Source organism: Aulonocara sp. 'chitande type north' Nkhata Bay, linkage group LG16 (genome assembly GCF_057382095.1).
Source record: "Aulonocara sp. 'chitande type north' Nkhata Bay isolate Kocher_YH1m ecotype deep benthic linkage group LG16, A_spYH_male_GT1.1, whole genome shotgun sequence".
NCBI classification, from domain to species: domain Eukaryota; kingdom Metazoa; phylum Chordata; class Actinopteri; order Cichliformes; family Cichlidae; genus Aulonocara; species Aulonocara sp. 'chitande type north' Nkhata Bay.
In genome coordinates, this window is record NC_141359.1 from 17,214,614 (window position 1) to 17,235,070 (window position 20,457).

A 20,457-nucleotide genomic window follows, 5' to 3' on the forward strand; every position below is an offset into this window, starting at 1 on the left:
AATGGGCAAACAGCTGAAATAATCTGTGAAAGGAGTAACAGACTAAATAGATGGATGGATAACTTGCTTAATTAAACAAACAAACAAACAAACAAACAAAAAAATTGACAAATTCTTAAAAGATTTTGCAAATGTAAACTTAATACATGGTTGAAATATGTGTGAATATTAATGGATAAACTCCTGAAACTGAAAGCTTCAGGGACTTTGCATGCAGCTTACATTAGAGCAACACAAACAGTGATTCAGTTATATGACAAACACATGTATGACTAATCCTGTTAAATCAATTCAGTTAACGCATTTGGAACATGGCAGGTTAATTGCATTTGTCCGTCTATACTGTGACAACATTACCCACCTGTTTTGTGCTAAAAGTCTGCCTGCTTTTGTGAGCTTTTTAGAGAAACTTGGGGTTTTTTTCCCCTAGAAGATGAAATATGGAACTGCTTTTGCAGATGAGGAGCATCTAAAGTCGAAGAGCCAGCTTTCATGACAACACGCATCAGACTTTCTTTGGTTCAGCAGTGCAACGTTTGTCTGGATGTCTCCTTCTATGACCAGAGTGGATGATCTAATAGCCTGCTGCTGCAGATACACCCTCGGTGACGACAGCATGGGTGAGCAGGTGAGGTCAAAGCCAATTGTCACTAATAGGAGCGAGATCAGCCGAGGCACTAGCAACTGTGCAGAAACTCTAACCTTATTATTTACAAAGCTGTATCTCGAACCTTATCAGTCTCAAACGGAGGTTTGCCTTCAGCGCGCACGGCTCAGCAGATTATCACAGTCAAAAAAAAAAAAAAAAAACTGAAGAAGAGAAGAGAAAACAAGCTATACTGTAGCTGTCAAAATGTTCATCCTGTCTGAGTTTCTCCTTTACAAGTGCCTCACTATATGTAAACACAAGCACACACCCACACAAAGACACACATCCAAATAAACAACCGCAAAAAAGTGCACGCCTACTTGCGCACACGCACTGCATTTTTTTTTTCCAGTCAAGGATGTTGGAAAACCTGTCAGACTCTCACAAAGAAAAGCAAATTTATTTATTTATTTGAGTTCAGAGTAATTACCGGCATTACCGCCGTGCTTGGCTGTGACATCTCTTTATAAAATCAGGTGTCAGAGTGCGCCAAGTAGAGACGTGCCAGGGAGGAAATGTGACTCTTTTCCTCTTCTAATCTCTAATCAAATTAAATAGGTGAACACTTTTTCCTCCTCCCTCTCTCTATCTCCCACTCTCTCTCTCTCTCCCTCCTCCTCCCATCACATGAGATGGGAGCAGATAAGCTTTGCCTGTAACTGCCAAGTGTACATCTAGATACTATGAAAAATTCTACTTGTCAGCACTTCCATAATTTTTTGGTCCTGAGGAATTTTTCAATATGACTGCATGAGTACACATAGCAGCAGCTCAAGGAAAACACCAGAGCCAAGAATCCAATTGAAGGTATTTGTTTCCATTTCCGGCTATTTGGCAAAGATGAGACTAGATAAATATGTTATTCATTCCCGCCGAACACAGTGGCTTCTGAGGAAATATGTTACTCCTGCCTCTTTTCTTTGACTCTAAATAATTGAACAGAGAGAAAGGAAGGCCTCTGCAGGGTTCATATTGAGTTTTTTTTTTTACTGACTTTCCCCACATCTGTTCCTACTAGCTCTCCTCCTTTAACGCATGCACACAGACAACCAAAGCTTCGCACACATACAGATCAGATGCCTTACACGGCTGTCTGAAACTCACTGCTTTGAGCTTTTGACAAAAATAAGCAGGATAAAGCTGAGTGCAGGTACAATATGGTCAGACTCCGCTGGGTTTGCAGATGCTTACGCTCCTCCTTTAGCATGAGCACACCACCAGGCGCCCCAGGGCCCTGACAGAAAAGATATGACACATTTGAAAAAAACTAGAAGAGGGGAAAGAAAACAACTTCCCCCATGAAGAAGAAGAAGAAGAAGGCAAAAACAAAAAAAGCTTGTGTTTTACATCTCTCTCACAACGACAGCTTCAGGGACAGTTTATGTGCAAGAGACAAAGACACTTTGACACTGTCAGCTTCTGTCACTGAAGCTACCAACGGTTGCTGGCGAGGAGCTGCTGCAGCAAAGCAGCAGCTCCTCGCCTTGTGTTGATCAGCGGGCGTGTGTGAGAGGCTGGGAGATGGCTGGGTCTTTTGTGTGTGACTTGATGTCTAGAGGCCTTTATGATAATGAATGTTAGGTCTTCCCCCACTAAAACATATCAATAAATAAAACATAGGAACTCCTCCATTGTGGCTGATTCACACACGGAAGGAGGCACAGGCCTCTTTTTAGCTTACTGCCACTTTAAGGGAGTGTAGCTTAGCTGTGATACAAATACACCATCATGAACACTTAAGATGAACAATCCACCTGAGACTAAGAAAGCAGCCCTTTAAACCACAGTGAAGGAGAACTATACATAATTAAGAGAGGAAAGTGTAAAGATGTAATTGGTACATTGTTGATAATCTTGATTACCATTATTAAGTAGTTTTTAAAGATACATGACTCTGAGCCATATTTAGAGGACCTAACTTATTAATCAGGCAGCTGTTTGCAGTAGCTCTTCAGAGAAATGCAGAAGAGATACAGTAATTACTGCAAGTGCCTATGAAGAGAAAATGTATTGTCGTTTTATGCTAAGTTAAAAACCTATAAAGGAAACTGAGCCGATATGGTCGGCATTTAAACAAAACATTTAAGAGAATCTAAAAAGATGCAGACAGCAAGAATTAGCGCAGTCAAACCACTTTTTAAATCACTCGCTACATGAAACAAAAGTAAGAAATGACAGTAACACAATGGTGCAAACAAAGTTCCCCTTTGTGTCTTTGGTTTTTGTGTTTTTCTGCTCTGACTGCAGAGGTCATGTTGCAGGTCTTACCCTCAGGTTTGAGGTTCCCTCACAGGTGCTGTCTGCCATCTAGGCCGAGCTCACCCCCAGCCATTCCCAGGCTCTTGTGGGTTCTTCAAACACTTCTTGGGGGGAAAAAAACTCCACTCGAATGAAAAAAAATTAAACATTGATTAGCTAGCAAACATCAGTAGAAATTTATTTTCAGAGGCTGAACAAGTGTGAAAGGTTAAAAAAAAAGGGGGGGGGGGGGGGGGCGGAAAACAAGAGAGAAAGTGCTTGAAATTGATTGATTGAAATGGGATGCTTTTATTTTTTAAAAACAAACAACATATTAGAGAACAAATGACTGTCATAATTTGTATTTGAGTCTTACTGGTCAATCAACATTATAAATAGAAAATTAGATTGGTAGTGAAAATTTGTAACTCTGGTGTGTGACAGATCAGAGAACAGATGGCTCTTCATAAAACTGAAGGGAAACAGCGTTTGAAGTAATAGACTTAACTAATGCCAGGAGTATCATAGAAAAGGAAGGCATGTTTTCTTTTGAGCGAGAACATACAAAATGTTTACAGTGTAAACGTGTTAGAGTGCCACATGTGAATGGATGAAGACACACAGTGCAGTTCATGTATCACGCACTATATACCCCCACAAACCAGGGCCTCACTGTGTGGAACAGAACCTATGTGGTATCCAGCTTTTGTGATTATGCTTGTTATCATAGTCATACTGCCCTCCATTGGTTAAAGCTCATATTACAAAAACCATGCAGAGGGTAAAGTTGGTGGGGAAATTTCAACTTCAGAACAGTTCAGGATTGTTATTTTATCATTTAAAATTGAGCACAATCTTGAAAGAGTTCATCAGCAGTTTCTCAAGATCAGCTATGATTTTAGAGTCAAAGTACATGATGGAGGTACTACTGGAGGCACGCTCCATCCGAGATATCGTCATCTTATTTATCATTTTATACAATCACGGTTCAGTAATGCTGCAGTATAAGTTAGTTAGGATGAGACACTGAAGATTTGGCTTCATAGATGATGCATAGCTGAATGCAGTTTTCACTAAAAGCGTTACTTCTGAATGTGTTCAAGCACTTTTGCTGTTCTTTTCTATGTATTTTGCACATTGAGGGGAAAAGGAGACCAGAGAAAAAGTGGTTGCGCATACATTGGATATTTTTAAATTTGTTACTTAAAAAAACCTTAAAAGACAAAGCAAATTTACTTACCAAAGCAAATTTTGAAATAATTTTAAATGCCCTACGCCCACAGAGTATTTGGAGAGATGTATTTTCCCCATTGCTCCCCATTAGTATCACAAATTCTTAGACTTATGTTGCACTCGCAGCCGAGGAGCTACCGCAGTGTCATGCGAGTGCTTCCCATAACACTGCACAGCAAGATGAGTGAATTTACAAAGTGATTCAGCGATTCTGCTGAATGGACGATTCTTGTTGGCTTTTAGGGGGGATATATTTGGGTTCGATTTAGCGTGCTACAGATGTGACTGAGCAGTTTCATAAACTAGAGAACAAGAAGCTCAGTGTCTTAAAAGGTCCTACACACCCATGGTGCTCTAACACACTATCTGACTGGACCCGCCGTTGCTTTGTTGCCCCTGTTTAGCATCTTTATGATTCCACTTGGTGCATGTGGTCATAGACTGATGACTTACCAGCTTTCCCAGCCCAGCACTGTACACCTTCAGCCTGAGCAGAAGTGAAAACAGCGTTTAAAGTCTGTGTGACAAGTAACAGAAGGCGTGAAACCAAATTTACTTTACAAAGCTGCAAAGAAAAATGATTTCATTCGTGCTTAACTCATTCTGTTCAAGTTTAAAAATGGCTCAAGTTTTCTTAAAGCTCCTCACATGTGAAAACAGGCTCATAGCATTTAGTAGTGGCGTTTACAGGAAATGTGGTGCTGATTTAATAGCACATCTGGCACGAGGCAGAGGAAGGCAGCATTATATACCATACAGTAGTTTAATTTGTTAATAGCTCATATGGCAAACACTTAACTTTTAAATGATAACCTCACGTTTAAAAGGTGCTGGAGCTGTTTAACGTCTTTAACTCGCCACATGCACGTGAAGTACATTACAAGTGAACAATAGATTAAAATTTGGTTCGACACACACTGATGATGCCTCACTTTCTTGCTCTGGCATATTTATAGGTGACCTTATAATGCGACTACTGACTCACATAATGTGTGATCATGATATGCTGTTTATGACCCACGTGTTTAGTACCCAGCTGTTGCTTAAAAGGCACTCTTAATACTTTGCTATTGTAACTATTTGTCCGTGTAGATCACTGAATTTTCTTTTGAATTACAAGGAGAAATATGAAGAATGACTCTCATGGTGGTTGTAATAAAAAGTCAGATCATCACGAGGTTTATTACCAGATTATTCTGCATCATATTCACATCGCATACAGTATACACATGATTTAAGGCGATCAGCAAAAACTGCTAAATCGTAATAAACAGTAGACTGCTACAAACCACATTATAACCCTGAACACAGCTCTCATGAAGCGACGATGAAATGAACGAGTGAATTGTTAACTTCAGCATGAGGTTCACTGGTGAAAAAGTTTGACTTTGTGTAGCTGTCAGAGGCCTGACTAGAATAATGAGTACCTAACGTCTGGGAGGCAGGCCGAAGGTAGCTGATTTAAGAAACTGGTCATGTTTAGGATATTGCCATGATTGAAACCAGATGGTACTGAGAAAACACACACTTTTCATTTTTCATTACGCACTCGTTTGGGTGAAAGTCCTGAAGATATTATGTCGTCTCTTTTGAAGATGAGTCATAAAACCACGTCACACTGGCTGCGATGAGTTCCTCAGTGGATTCTGTAAGAACAGTTTCAGGACTGAGGTTTCTGCAAGTTATCTAAAGCTCTGTCAACAAACTAATAGACTCTGATGAAAAAGAATGCTCATTGAATCCGGCTAAAGCTCACTATCCTCATTCACTGACTTGCCAAAGAACTTACAGTTGAAAATATATCAGGGGGGAAAAAGGGGGTTAAAACCATCTACACCCATGCAATGTTTTATGCCTGTGCACATACAGCCACAGTCCCCGAGGGCCCGGGAGATGGTTTGGCAGGGGATCACGAAGAACAGGTCAACATAAAGAGCGAGGGAAGGCGAGGCAAGGCAGACGGAAGAGTCAAAAGAAAGCCGGTGAAGTCTTTGAATCCAGTGGAATTCCTCTCCTCCTCCGTGGCTCCTCTGGGAGGCGTCAGGAGCCTGTGGAGAGAGCGAGGTAAGACGGGGCCTGTCAGGAACAAAGCTCCAAATTCACATGATATGTTTAGCTAAAAGGGTGAAAGAGAAATGAATCAAAGCTTGGCGGGATCAAAGAAACGCAACAATAAAGTCAAGGCGGTTGCCATGGGACCAGCAGGAGATGCATATCATTTATAAGTTGTTCTTCGGCTCTGTCAGATGTGGAGGGAATTGATTGTTATTGTTTGGAGGATGAACTGCTGCTGGAGGGGGTTAAGAGCAAGGGTCATCATCACACAGCGAGAGGAATATATCTTCTCACTTTTAAACAGCAGCCGCCTGTGATCAGTGTCAGAGGCCAGCGCAGAAGCACCTTCAACTTGTGATGAGACAGACACAAAGACAACTTTGTCAACCCCATAAATATCTTATCGCCACAAACCATTGATAGGCTAAACATTTGTTTTGCATCTTACTCTGTCAGAGGTTATAATCACTGTTAGTGTTTGAATTGGAAATCAAATAGACTTAAGCTGTTAACTGGAGACTTTCATTTTTATGCATGCATTACTGTCCTTTTCAAACAAAGAATGCTAATCCTTTAAAACTTTGTAAAGGAATATGGAGCCCCCCCCCCCCACCCCCCCCCCCCCACCCAGATTTGCGAGTTTTTAGGGGATAATTTACCTTAATTACAAAACAAGATTCTCTAGCAACACCAACACATTGATGAGTGATTCAGTTTTGTATCCTAAACTTAAATGATTTAAACTTTACAGTCGATGCGGTGCTTCCTATATGAGTTTTGACACTAACTATAAACCAAAGGGCTCTGGTTTCAGTCTAGAAACCTTCATTGAATCTTGACAATCTGTAATAAAGACATAAGGAAAAAAAATCCAGAAACTACAATATGATCCGGTAGTACAAAAAATGTATAATTTATTGAACTGAAATTATTTACGGCCTATTTAGTTGATCATCAAAATCAAAATATGTCAAAACCATGGCAGATTTTTTAAAAGAGAAACTAAACGGGCTGTATACCTCTAGAGATAAGAGAGGGAAATTCTGTTTGTTCTTGTTATTTGGTTGGGTCTAAAGCCTCGAAGACAAAGGCAACGTAAAATAACTCGGGTCTACCTGAGAACCCGAGAGCACAAAACAAAACTTATAAAAGAAAAACAAATCAAAGAGTTTCACTATTGCAAGGGATAAACAATGAAGGGTGAAAATGGATAGAGAAAGGTTAGACATAGTAATGTTAAGAAAAATCACCTAATAAATCAAAATGTTGCTGTATTATTGGAGTCAAGTTGTTTTTAAGTATAAATAATATGAATTTCATAACAAGTAGCTTATTCATGTACTTATTTTAATTCCTATATTATTCAAAATGAGCTTTTCCACACAAACCAGTTAGTGACATAAAAATTCCGCTTATGCCTTAATTACACACAATTAATGGATTTTCCCAAAAGAAAATCCGATAATATGACTGACATGACAGTGAGACATGATTTTGTATATGCAGGTGCCTGTTAGTGTGCATTTGTGTGTGTGTGTGTGTGTGTGTGTGTGTGTGTGTGTGTGTGTGTGTGTGTGTGTGTGTGCATGCCCAAGCAATGATGAGACCCAGTCTCTTGTCTGCTCTCTCAGATTGCGCCCATGAGAGATCCAAAAATAACAACAAAGAGCCCTCGGTGGGTGGGATGAAAGCTCTGTCACCAACCATTTCAGCACATAGAGTCTCCTCCCCTACTGTATCACTGAGTGACATCTCACACATCACATGGAGACACGAGAGGGAGGCGGACGCTCTCATTTGACCGCAACAAATATTTCCATATGTTAATAAGATTGCTGTTGGATTTAGTGGGGGCCAAATGGGTTCTGATTCGGAAGTGAAAGGTTGCATGTTACTGTGTAATTGCTGATGTTGACATTTATTATGTGTGGTTAAAAACTGGCTTTGAGGAATCATTTAACACTGAGGTTTTTTGCAAAAATGTAATTTTAAGTTAGATGAGAAGTGACACTCATGTTACCTAAATATTAGGATAAAACCACAAGGTCATTGACTTACCTAAAGACTAGCTTGGCTTTTTCCAGAGTTCACAGCTACATGTTAAAAACACATCTTATAAGACTAGATTAGGTTGTTTGTTTAGGGAACATAAAAATAAGGTAAGAGGGATCTACCTGCAGTAACTCATCTAGCTTTGGCATTACTACTACTAGATTTCATTTAAGCAGGACTTGGTTTCCCCAAGCAGGTAACTCGAGGTCTCATATGGACACTTAAGGCTTATCTGAAAAGTGAGTCCCTCCCCATAGACTGTATAGCAAAGATGGCTTCCTGCTCTGTAAACGTGAAGGTAATAGAGAAGTACCTTAAGCCTGCAACTCTTAAAATTGCTCCGTCAATCTAGGGTAATAATAGAATGGCAACAAAAAATGGTGGTTGTCGCGCTGACCTAGTAGGTGTGGCTGTTATTCCTCTTTTCCTCCTCCTGCCCTCTACCTGTTCGGTGCTGCTGCTTACCCATGGCCGCTGATTAGACCTTGGGTGCAATCAACAACTAAGCACGGCCTGGTGTGCGCCGCCCTGCCAGGTGAGCCACATTAGAGCAATCAAGGGTGGGCGTGCCTAGTAGACCTTAAAATGCATGCAGCAGTCATTTGACCCGTGTGCAACATACTGAGAGGACGGCAAACAAAGCACTTTTCCACTGTGAGGAAGACTTTGAACAAGACAGGCTATCGGTAAGCTCTTGAGTTCACATTTTGCTTTTGCAGATGTATCTGGGACTATGGAAGCTCAGTTGTGCAAATGTTTTACGCTTAGGGAAATAGTTGCTGCATTTAAGTTTAATTATATTGACAAAAATGAATGTTTAAGTTTGAATAAATTGTTTGTGCAGTTAGTGTTCCCACATATTTATGTTAATTAATATTAAAAATAGTTACCCCAAATCCTTGGGTGGATCGTAAAACTAGTGAATAAATGTTTGGTTTTGATTTAAAGAAAATAATTCTTTGTAAAGAAAATCCTTAGTTAAAGTCTATTAAAATGTTTGAACTCTAAAATGTATACTTGTTTATAAAAAAGTGTTAAATGCAAAGAAGACATTGTGTATATTTATTTAAGAACCACAGTTAAATTAACACAGTTAACCACATGGTAAATGGCTTTACTGAAGTGTATTTTGTTATTTCATCTGTCTTCTGTGTAATTTATCTGAATGGTTAATGAAATGTTCTTTATTTTTGTGTTGAAAGCTCTAAAATCAGCAGAAATGGCGTGTGAGAACGTCACATCCACTCAGCCTGATACACCCCTGGAGGCATATGATTTTATGCTCCACCATCTAGAAGAACTGGTGAAGAAAGCTAAGCAGGCACACCAGACATGGAACCGCTGGGCTCCACCTGCTGAGAGGCGAGATTGTGATCGTCGACTGATGGAGCTTGAAACCTGCCTTCCAAAGCTGGTGTCAGGGAAGGCCGCCGTTATCAAAGCAGAGAGGATTAAAAGAGATGCCGACCAAGCAGTTGTCACAGTCCGCAACGCAGCCTCGGTCGCAGCCATAAAATTGAAAGCCATAGCTTTACCAAAGTTCACCGGCAGCCAGCGTGAGTTCTACAGATGGCGGAAGGAATGGGAGGCTCTGCAAAAGCAAGGTGAACCAACCGGGTCCGTGGAAGTAAAGAAATTCCAACTTCTTGATAGCCTCGATGATAAAGTGGCCAAAGATCTGCGCCTGTCCACATACACCTCGGCCGATGAGATCTTCAGAGTCCTTGAGAACCGCTATGGAAATCAAGCCACCATCGCCATTGAAATCATTGAGGAGCTTCAAGCTATCCCTCCTGTCCGTAGCAACCAGCCTAGAAGAATTATAGAGCTTATCCACGCAGTTGAAAAGGCCCTCTATGATTTGAGTGAGCTGGATGAAGCAAATGCCATAAAGAACCTCTTAGTAATAAAGTCTATTGAAAGCAAGCTGCCTGAGTCCCTAAAGAAAGACTGGCTTACCCACGCTGCTGATCCAAAGAATGCTGTGACTCATCAGAACCGGTTTGACAAGCTGCTCGCATACCTCCAATCTCAAGAGTCCATCTACGAGCAGTTAGACCAGCTGAGAGACATCGACCCTGCCAAGGAGAGAATAAAGTTCCCAGTAAAGTACGCCCGTACCAAGTCAGTTAAATCCAGTACTGATCCAGCAGGCTGCATCATCTGTGGGGACCCAAAGCACAAGAGAAAGCTCTACATCTGCAGACGGTTTCGAACCAACACAAAGTTACAGGAGAAAGAGGATGCAGTGCAGCAACTTGGAGCCTGCAAGAGATGCCTCGAGATCCACGATGAACCCTGCAGAAAGACTACTTACCTGTGTGGAAAACCAGAGTGCAAAGACCAGCATCATTACCTTCTTTGTCCCTTGCCACGACCCTTATCACAAAGGCCCAAGTCTGGTCCGGCGAGAGCTGAGGGGAGGAGGTATACAGAGGTTCAAGAAGAGTTCATCTCTAAACTATCACCAGAGCTAGCGCAGGAGTGTCGGAAAGCTTTCTGCAATGTCTCATCACGAGCCTTCAACTCCATGGCAGCAGAGAGAGGTCTACTGGAGGGGACTGGTCTAAAAGAGTACCCTGTGATCCTGATGCTCCTTGACGTCATCGCCAATGATGGGCAGAGAATTGGGACACTAATTGATCTAGCATCTGACACAAACTACATAACCCATAAAGCCGCAAGTAAGCTCAACCTTCGCAGTGAAGACGTCATGCTCGTCATCCAGGGTATCGGAGGTATGAAGGTGTCTGTGGCAACCAAGCGCTACCTTCTCAAGATCCGTGTCAACACCTCAAGAGGAACTTTAAAGCCTCACCAGTTAGTCTGCTATGGTCTTGACAAGATTGCTGAAGTGGAAAGACATGTTCCACCTCAGAAGCTACAAAAGATCTTCCCTGACATCCCTCTCCAAGATCTCATCAGACCCAGAGAGATCCAGCTTCTAATCAGCCATAAAGAAGGCCAGCTGGTGCCCCAAAAGATCCGTTCCATCGGTGACCTGGTTCTCTGGGACGGTCCACTTGGCAAAACAATCGGGGGCACGCATCCAGACCTCTTTGAGGAAGTCACTTTGATGGCCCACACCTCCAAAACTCACTTCGCAAGATCAATGAGAGCTGCTGCATTCAAGTACCAAGAGTTCACTAAAGACCTAGCTTCCTGTCAGCACCCTGATCACCCTGAGACTCCATCCACCACAGCTACCAGCAGCAGAGACTTTCTGAAGTGGTGGAGGTGGGAAAGCATCGGAGCCGCTTGCCAGCCGAGATGTGGAGGGTGTCGTTGTGGGAGCTGCCAGCCAGGGGGTAAAGAAATGACACTTGCAGAAGAGAGGGAGATGGAGATCGTGAGGAATGGCCTGACTTACTCAACTGGAGATGCCCACAACAGTGAACCGCATTGGCATGCTAAATACCCATGGGTAGAAGATCCAGCAACCTTGCCAAATAACAGGAAAGCAGTAGAAGCAACATTCATCAGAACCGAGATGAAGCTATCTAAAGAACCTGAATGGAAGAAGGCCTATGCTGCACAAGTTCATGAGATGGTAAACCGCAGAGCTGCAGTGAAGCTGTCCAAAGAAGTCCTGCAGAGTTGGACTGGGCCAGTATGGTATATAAGCCACCTCATCGCGCCAAATCCACACTCTGTCTCTACCCCAGTGAGGTTGGTGTGGAACAGCAGCCAGAAGTACAGAGGCCTCAGCCTGAATGACATCCTCATCAAAGGTCCTGATGTCCTGAACCCGATAAGAGCTGTCCTGCTGAGGTTCCGAGCTGGTGTCTACGCCGCCCTTGGTGACGTCCGCAAGATGTACAACTCCGTCTGGCTGGAAGATCGAGAAGTCCACTTGCACAGATTCTTGTGGCGTGACACAGAAGATGCAGACATAGAAGACTATGCCATAACAAGAGTCAACATTGGAGACAAACCTGCTGGTTGCATAGCCCAAGTCGCCATGAGAGAAACTGCAAACCTACCTTCATTCAGTCACTTCACAGAGGAGAAACGTGTGCTGGAAGAAGATGCTTATGTCGATGACATTCTGACATCACACAATGACCTCGACCATTTGAGACGCCTAACAGCCAACATCGAGCACATCCTGAGAGCTGGAGGATTCTACATGAAGCCTTGGGTCTACTCCAGTCAAAGTGGGAGGGAGGAGTCAAAGAAAGAGTTGCCTCGATCAGAGCCAAAGACTATGATCCTGCCAAACCAGCTGACGGAAGATGACAACAAAGCCCTTGGCCTTGGCTACACCATCAATGATGACAAGCTTCATGTCATGGTCGCAGTGAACTTCTCAAAGAAAAGGAGGAAAATGCGCCTTGGTCAAGACCTGCTCAGAGAGGAAGTCAGAGAGCAAACACCTGATCCACTCACCAGGCGAGAACTGCTAAGCCAAGTCTCCGGCCTATACGACCCACTCGGTCTAGTGACTCCCGTCAAACAAAAGGGTGCCATCCTGGTAAGGAGAGCTTTCCAAGAAGCAAAAGTAAAGCACTGCCTCGAAGACACATGGGACGCAGCCTTGTCTGAAGGTCTCCGAGAAGACGCTATAAAGCTTCTGGAAGAGTATGCTGACCTGAAGAAACTGCATTTCACTAGAGCCCTGACTCCACCAGATCCTTGTGCAGAGCCCAGTGCCATCACGTTCTCTGATGGCAGTGAACATGCATATGGTGCAGTGATGTACCTTCGCTGGAGCTGCAGCCATAGTGTCATTGTGAGACTAGTAGAGTCCAAAGCCAAACTGACGCCTCTCAATCACAAAGGCGATCCTGTTAAAGCAGAGATGTGTGGCGCAGTCTTTGCTGCCCGTCTGAAGACCTACTTCCAGAGACACTGCAGAATCCAGGTCAAAAAATGGTACCACCTCGTTGACAGCCAGACCGTCTTGGGTGCAATCCAGCGTGAGAGCTACGGTTTCCAGACCTTCTTCGCAAACCGCGTTGGTGAAATCCAGAGTAGCACTGATGCCCAGGATTGGTGGTGGATTCCTGGGTCAGCAAACATTGCAGACATCCTCACCAGAGGGGCCAGTCCGAATGCCCTAACCGAGGACTCCGAGTGGCAGTTGGGTCCAAAGTTTCTCCAACTTCCTGAAGATGAGTGGCTGAAGAAATCCGCCGGAGAAGTCGCTGCCCAAGCTCGAGAAACGGTCACAAAGCTACAGAAAAAGACTTTTGTTGCGGTCCTTACCAGAATGCACATCAAGGCGGCTCAGGACTCAGTACACGTAGAGTCGAGAAGACCACGAGGAGTAGCAACCCAACAGCTAATCGACGAAAGGCGATTCAGCAACCTGAGAAGGCTGATTGGGACCGTGGCGTGGGTCTGGAGGGTTGCCAAAAAGTTCATGAGATCCAAGACCAGAGACCAAGAAAAGTGGGAGGCAGTACCATCTTCGGGTGTCCTCACAGTCAGCGAAAGACGAGATGCTTTCCGAGACCTTTGCCTAGCAGCACAAGAGGGCGTCACCTTCCCAAGCACCACAACAGACAGACTAGTCGTTTACAGAGACCAAACAAGTGGACTTCTAGTTTGTGGTGGCAGAATCCAAACCTTCAAAAAAGACCGCAAAGCCGTTCCCCTTCTACCATTCCAAGCCTGGCTATCCACCCTCCTTGCCAGAGAAGCACACAGCGAGGGACATGGCGGAGTGGCAGAAACCTTACTGCGGATGAGAATGAAGGCTTGGGTTGTCAGAGGAAGAATTATTGCCCAAAAGGTCGTTGACCAGTGCATCATCTGCAAGAAGGCAAAGGCAAGAACCTGTAAGCAAGTAATGGGAGACTTACCTGAAGAGAGGTCAAATCCTGCTGCACCATTCGAATTCACATCTGTCGACCTGTTTGGACCCTATCATGTGAGGGATGATGTCAAGAGAAGAGTGACTATGAAAGTTTGGGGAGTTGTGTTTTGCTGTATGGCAAGCCGAGCCATTCATGTCGAACTAGCGAGCACACTATCAACAGAGAGCTTCCTGCTTGCCTACCAGAGGTTCACTTCTGTCCGAGGCCATCCCCGAAAAATCTGGTCAGATCCTGGCACAAACTTTGTCGGTGCCAAACCTGTCTTGGAAGAAATGTATGCTTACCTGAGACAACAAAACAAGGAGTCGCTTGAAGAATACTCTGCCAAAAATGAGACCACCTGGGCATGGAAGATTCTTCCCGCTGACTCACCTCACCGAAATGGGGCCGCCGAAGCTGCTGTCAGAGTTACCAAGAGAGCCCTCCATACTCTCGGCAATACAGAGGCTCTTACCTTTAGTGAGTTTCTGACAGCACTCCAGCTAGCCGCCAACCTTGCAAATGAGAGACCCATTGATGCCAGATTTCAGAGCCGAGAAGATCGCATTGACTACATCACGCCGAATAATCTGTTGCTTGGTCGAGCCACACAAAGTGGGGACTTCAAAACTGTTGACTTCACAAATTATCCTTTCAAAAGGCTGAAGGAAATACAAACCATAGTCAACAACTTCTGGAGGTCCTGGAGCCAACTCGCTGGACCAAACCTGTTCATCCGCAGTAAATGGCATACTGCAGAGAGAAACATTGCTGTTGGAGACATAGTTTGGCTCTGCGACCAAAATGCCCTTAGAGGGCAGTTCAGACTCGCAAAAGTCATCAGCGTGAATCCTGATTCCAAAGGGATCGTTCGAGATGTGCATGTGAGGGTCACTCCAAGTTCCAGCATTGCGATCAAGAGTCCAAAACCTGCTACCACAAGTCCTGAGCTGGGCACCATTTTACATCGGGACATCCGGCGTCTTGTGGTCCTTTTACCGGTGGAAGATCAAGTAAGGGACCAGCCCACCTGAGTGCGATCTTTCCAGACAGTGCTGAGCAAAGATCGAGTGGGAGGTGTCGCGCTGACCTAGTAGGTGTGGCTGTTATTCCTCTTTTCCTCCTCCTGCCCTCTACCTGTTCGGTGCTGCTGCTTACCCATGGCCGCTGATTAGACCTTGGGTGCAATCAACAACTAAGCACGGCCTGGTGTGCGCCGCCCTGCCAGGTGAGCCACATTAGAGCAATCAAGGGTGGGCGTGCCTAGTAGACCTTAAAATGCATGCAGCAGTCATTTGACCCGTGTGCAACATACTGAGAGGACGGCAAACAAAGCACTTTTCCACTGTGAGGAAGACTTTGAACAAGACAGGCTATCGGTAAGCTCTTGAGTTCACATTTTGCTTTTGCAGATGTATCTGGGACTATGGAAGCTCAGTTGTGCAAATGTTTTACGCTTAGGGAAATAGTTGCTGCATTTAAGTTTAATTATATTGACAAAAATGAATGTTTAAGTTTGAATAAATTGTTTGTGCAGTTAGTGTTCCCACATATTTATGTTAATTAATATTAAAAATAGTTACCCCAAATCCTTGGGTGGATCGTAAAACTAGTGAATAAATGTTTGGTTTTGATTTAAAGAAAATAATTCTTTGTAAAGAAAATCCTTAGTTAAAGTCTATTAAAATGTTTGAACTCTAAAATGTATACTTGTTTATAAAAAAGTGTTAAATGCAAAGAAGACATTGTGTATATTTATTTAAGAACCACAGTTAAATTAACACAGTTAACCACATGGTAAATGGCTTTACTGAAGTGTATTTTGTTATTTCATCTGTCTTCTGTGTAATTTATCTGAATGGTTAATGAAATGTTCTTTATTTTTGTGTTGAAAGGTTTTTTACCTGCTGCTACCTACCAGCTATCAAACTAGTTGGTCTAAATAAAGTTGAGTGAAATTCAAAGTCTGGTCTTTTTCAAGTGTGGACACCTCACAGTCAGAGGAACACTTGACAGTGGTTGCCAGGTGATTTCATGCAATTTTTTTTCATTTTGCAAATGATTAAAAGTAGTTGCAGCAACCACCTGGTTGCCCAAAGTTTTGCCCAAAAACAACCTCAATGTCTGAGTTATCACTTTTGATCACAAGGCAGTTGCACAGGTCACCTGGTGGGAGGCAACCTGTCTCTAAACAACTGCACTCTGAGTTACAAGTTGCACAAATGACAAATTTACATCACTACAAGCATTTCTCAGTCAAATTGGCAAAGCTTTGTAAATATTTGCTGTCTAATTTATAAACAAACCATCAAAAGAGACCAGCAATCAGTCTGAATCACCATAAGCTTATGAGTGCAACACTTCTATGACACATCTTTTTGTAGTAGGGAACTCGACTTACTGTGTTGCCAAACAGTTGTATTCTGACAAAATTTTAATTTGAAAGCAAAGTTGCCGAGTTGGAAATGTCTGTAACTATGTCACTATGTGTCGTCAAATTCCTGAATTTTTGTTTCAAATTTGAGGTTCTGGCTCGAATATAATGTTAAACAGAATTTCTATGTGTGTAGATATTTGCAACAGAATGGAACAGATTTGAATTTTTCTCAGATTCATCAGGTTTAATTAAATGAAAAATTGTTTAATGGTGTTTGATCACTATATCATCACAAGCAGACTGGTCCCTGCCGTCGAAGCAACTATTTTAAAAGGTAATGAGATCGCAAGGTCATTGCACACGGTCATGCCACATCCTCCAACCACTCCTAGCATGACAATAACTTAATAGTCAGCAGGAGCAGATGTCTTAAATAATGTATTATCTCAGTTACTAGTTGTTTTTGTTTTTTTGTATATATTCAAATTGTGTTTTTTTTTTTTAAATTATGATCGCTATAAAAGTGTGCTTTAGGTTGTGCCTATGTATGCATATGACAAATCACTTTGAGCATGCCACTTCTTATACATAGATTTAGAATACCAAGATGGTGATAGCCAACACACTGTTTTCAAGGCTTTACAACAAGACTTCATTAACTACTGGGGGATGGTGGCTACATGCATCTTTAATATGTATTTGCTTTGCTAGCTTAAAAATAACACTTCACAAATGAATGATTCTGTCTTCTTTATACAGTCTACAGGTTTCCCCTTGCTTCCAGGCTTTGTGCTAAGCTAAGCTAGTCTTTCTTGCCTTCAAGTTAGTGTGCAGGCATGAGAGTGGTATTGATTTTCCATTATAACTCTCAGGAAGAAAAAAAAATTAAATTAGCAAACATACCAAAGTTAAATTATTATTAAAGTTACCAAATTAAGAAAAGCAAAAAAAAAAAAAATCATATAAGCATTAAAGAGAAAATTAGACATGAATCGATTCAAAATCTCTGCAGAATCACTGAAACACTGGAGTAAAGTGACTGTAAAAATCTACTGATCTAATACAATAAAAAACCCCAAAGTAGTGTTTTTCAGAGTCCCTGCTAGTCGTTAAATTCACAGTGAAAATCCCTCCATGTTCTACCACTGATGTCAGGCCAACAAAACTACAAACAGCAATGAAGGACTCCATTGTTATTTCTAACTGGTAGAAGCCCTGAGGTTATTTTTCCTCTGCCTTGAAACAAATCAATGAAGCACAACTCACTTTGAACAACTGCACATTTGCTGAAATCAGATGTGGGTTGAGGAGCCAACCATCATCGCACTTATTCTGTTTGTTGACAGAGGAGGACTTTGATAAACAAGCCTGTTCTTTGAAACAGGTGCCCAAGCATGAGTTCAGTTTTGAGAGGCAATTCAGAAAACTGACTGATTAGAGGATGTTTGTTATTCTACATGCAGCCATTCGGATTCTGCGTATCCTTCTCGAAGTCGCAGAAAGGCTTTCGGTATAAACAGTGATGCTATTTATTTTTCAGCTAAGATAACACAAAGGTTTGACATAGATATTTGCCAATTTTCAAATACCCAAGCAGTCAGAATGACTGTCTTCTCCCATCACTTTGATAAAAGCATCAACAAACAGTAGAACTTGATAAAAAATCGTACTCTTTCATGGAGGTTTCCTTTAGCCAACGTTGCCCCCATGTGGTTACAAACTGCACAACGTACAAGTTTACATTAGAAATGAACATCCTAAATCTTATGAAAGTTTCCTGGTGTTATGCTTTGATTGCATCATTCATGTAAAATGTAAAGTCTGCCTTCTCAACTGAAAGACTGAAAAACTAAAGTTATGGCTTAGCTGCGGTGTGTTTTTCCTGGCTGTTCTACTACAGTAAACACAACACGCAGCCCGGCCGGTTCACAAACTCAGCTTATCCTCACTATCAACATATGGAAGTGTTTTGAAATTGCTATCTACTAGCAGCAAATGGTCTTAAATCAGTCATTTTAATATCAAAGCACTTAACACTAGAATGATGATTACTTGCAGGTGGAAAGCCATGCTGCTTGTCAGGACTGCATTTGAAGAAAATGACTGAGCTCTTATCCGACACGTACAGTACAGCCAGTGTTCAATAGGCAAGATCGAATTACAGAAGATTACTTTGGAGTTTCAGCAATTTTCCCAAATTACACTGGCCTTTGGTCTCTGGTAAACTTGATTGACTTGAATGGTTTTCATTAGAAAGCCTAGCAGAGTCTTAGCTGTTGATACCGGTACACAAAAGTTGAGGCATTTGAGGGTGAGCGGGTGCAGCTGGGACACTGGAAGCGAACGGGTATGCAAATCCTTTCATGGAAATGCTTCATCATGTTTTAAGGCAACACAGGCTAGCAGACTATGCGCTTTGATTTGTGAAACTCATCTGTGTTTCACAAGCCTGACATTCTCCTACTACGCAGCCATTTGGTCTCACTTAGTTGTCTTTCAAAGGATCTCCTCGGGAAAGCAATATAAGTTCTGGAGTTATTAAATCAACACAGGCTTTCATAATCAATATGGAAGAAAAGTATTGTAAGTATATAGTGCATTTGGTGGGCATTCACAATAAAACCTCATGTGATTTACACTCCGTGTCATATTTGAACTTGAGTCCACCCTCCCTCTGTCTCTCCTCATCCAAAGAACTAAATCTGAGTAATGGAAATCAGTTAGATGTCACAAAGAGCCTGAGCCCAGACTGACAAGAAAATAGCCATGAATAACATGACCACCCTTATTACCCTCCTAGGAAAATACTTAGAGTGGGTTCCAAAATGAAGAGTAATGCGGAGACACTTTCTGTGTCACAAAGAATAAGAGCTATTTATCATGGCCATAGATATTCCCACATATTCCCCCTCAGCTGTCTGGTTGCCTCAACCGCTGCCAAAAAACTGAAATTCAAGAGGTAAATCTGCAAGGAGTTAAGGGTTGGTGTTATAGCTTCTTTTGATTAAGACACTATACTAGCCAACCCGATGCATAAAAGTCGAATCAAGTTCCCAAACTTAGCATAATCAGGTGTGATTCTCATAGTTAGCTGTCATTTAATGATGCCTATAAACCTGCATCTGCATGTGCTGCTGGAAAGAACAACCAAACAGGGAAATCTGTAGTGTGTGTGTGAGAGTGTGTGGCCACATTTCTAGAAGGGTTCTTCAGGTTTTTGATGCCATCTTGAGGAGATTTACGGCTACAGCAGGAAACTAAACCACAGCGCTCATTTCAACTGCAAGATAAATATTTGGGTTACGTTTCCACGATATCCAGTGTCACTTAACGTTTAAGATAGTCTATTTAGAGATTAATGTCAGAGGATGAAAGTGTAGTCATTATTTTTTTAGAGGGCAATTATAGTCGAAACCACCAAATGTTGTGTTTAACTTGTGAGAGCTTTGATGTATTTGTCTGTTCATCAGCGTGATTTAAATTCCAAGCAAAAGCGCTTTAGGAAAGAGAGGAACAGATTGAAGTTTGAATTCCACTTAGTCAGGGGGGTGTAGCAGTTTTTCGGGGTAAGAGAATGAGGGTCGTGTAATGGATCCATCGAGCAGGACTGTTAATAAATAAATAAAGAAAACATAACTGATGCTTTTCAGTCTTTGAGTGAATGCGAACATTAAGTCATGGCCGCTGGGGGAAATCCATCTGTTTACGAAAATGACATCCCACTTAGACATTATCGTTTCTTCTTTAATCATCTCCCACCATTTTATCCAGACATCATCAGGATGTGACACTTCAGAGGTCAGATGCACACGCTCCACCCGCAGCCATCATCCAGCTGACAACACCCCAAATTTTTTTTGGTATGGCAGCTCCACACCGAACACTCCAAGACAATGAAGACCATTCACACGGATTTCAGTCCAAGCAAGATGATATGAGGTACTGCTTTTCCTTTCACTGCAACAACAAAAAAAACACATACGTAGGCAGTGCTACAGACTATTTTCCTCATTATAAAGCTGCAGACTGGCGCAGGCTTCTAATGACATTTG

At 42.3% G+C, this 20,457-nt stretch overlaps 1 long non-coding RNA gene across 1 annotated transcript; it reads left to right on the forward strand.

The window, feature by feature from the left end:
* The first annotated feature begins 503 nt into the window (after nucleotides 1-503).
* Nucleotides 504-20,272, forward strand: LOC147311255 (uncharacterized). Its single transcript, XR_015125548.1, has 3 exons — nucleotides 504-628; nucleotides 5,990-6,184; nucleotides 20,177-20,272. It is a non-coding gene; the product is annotated as an uncharacterized LOC147311255 (long non-coding RNA).
* The last annotated feature ends 185 nt before the right edge of the window (nucleotides 20,273-20,457 follow it).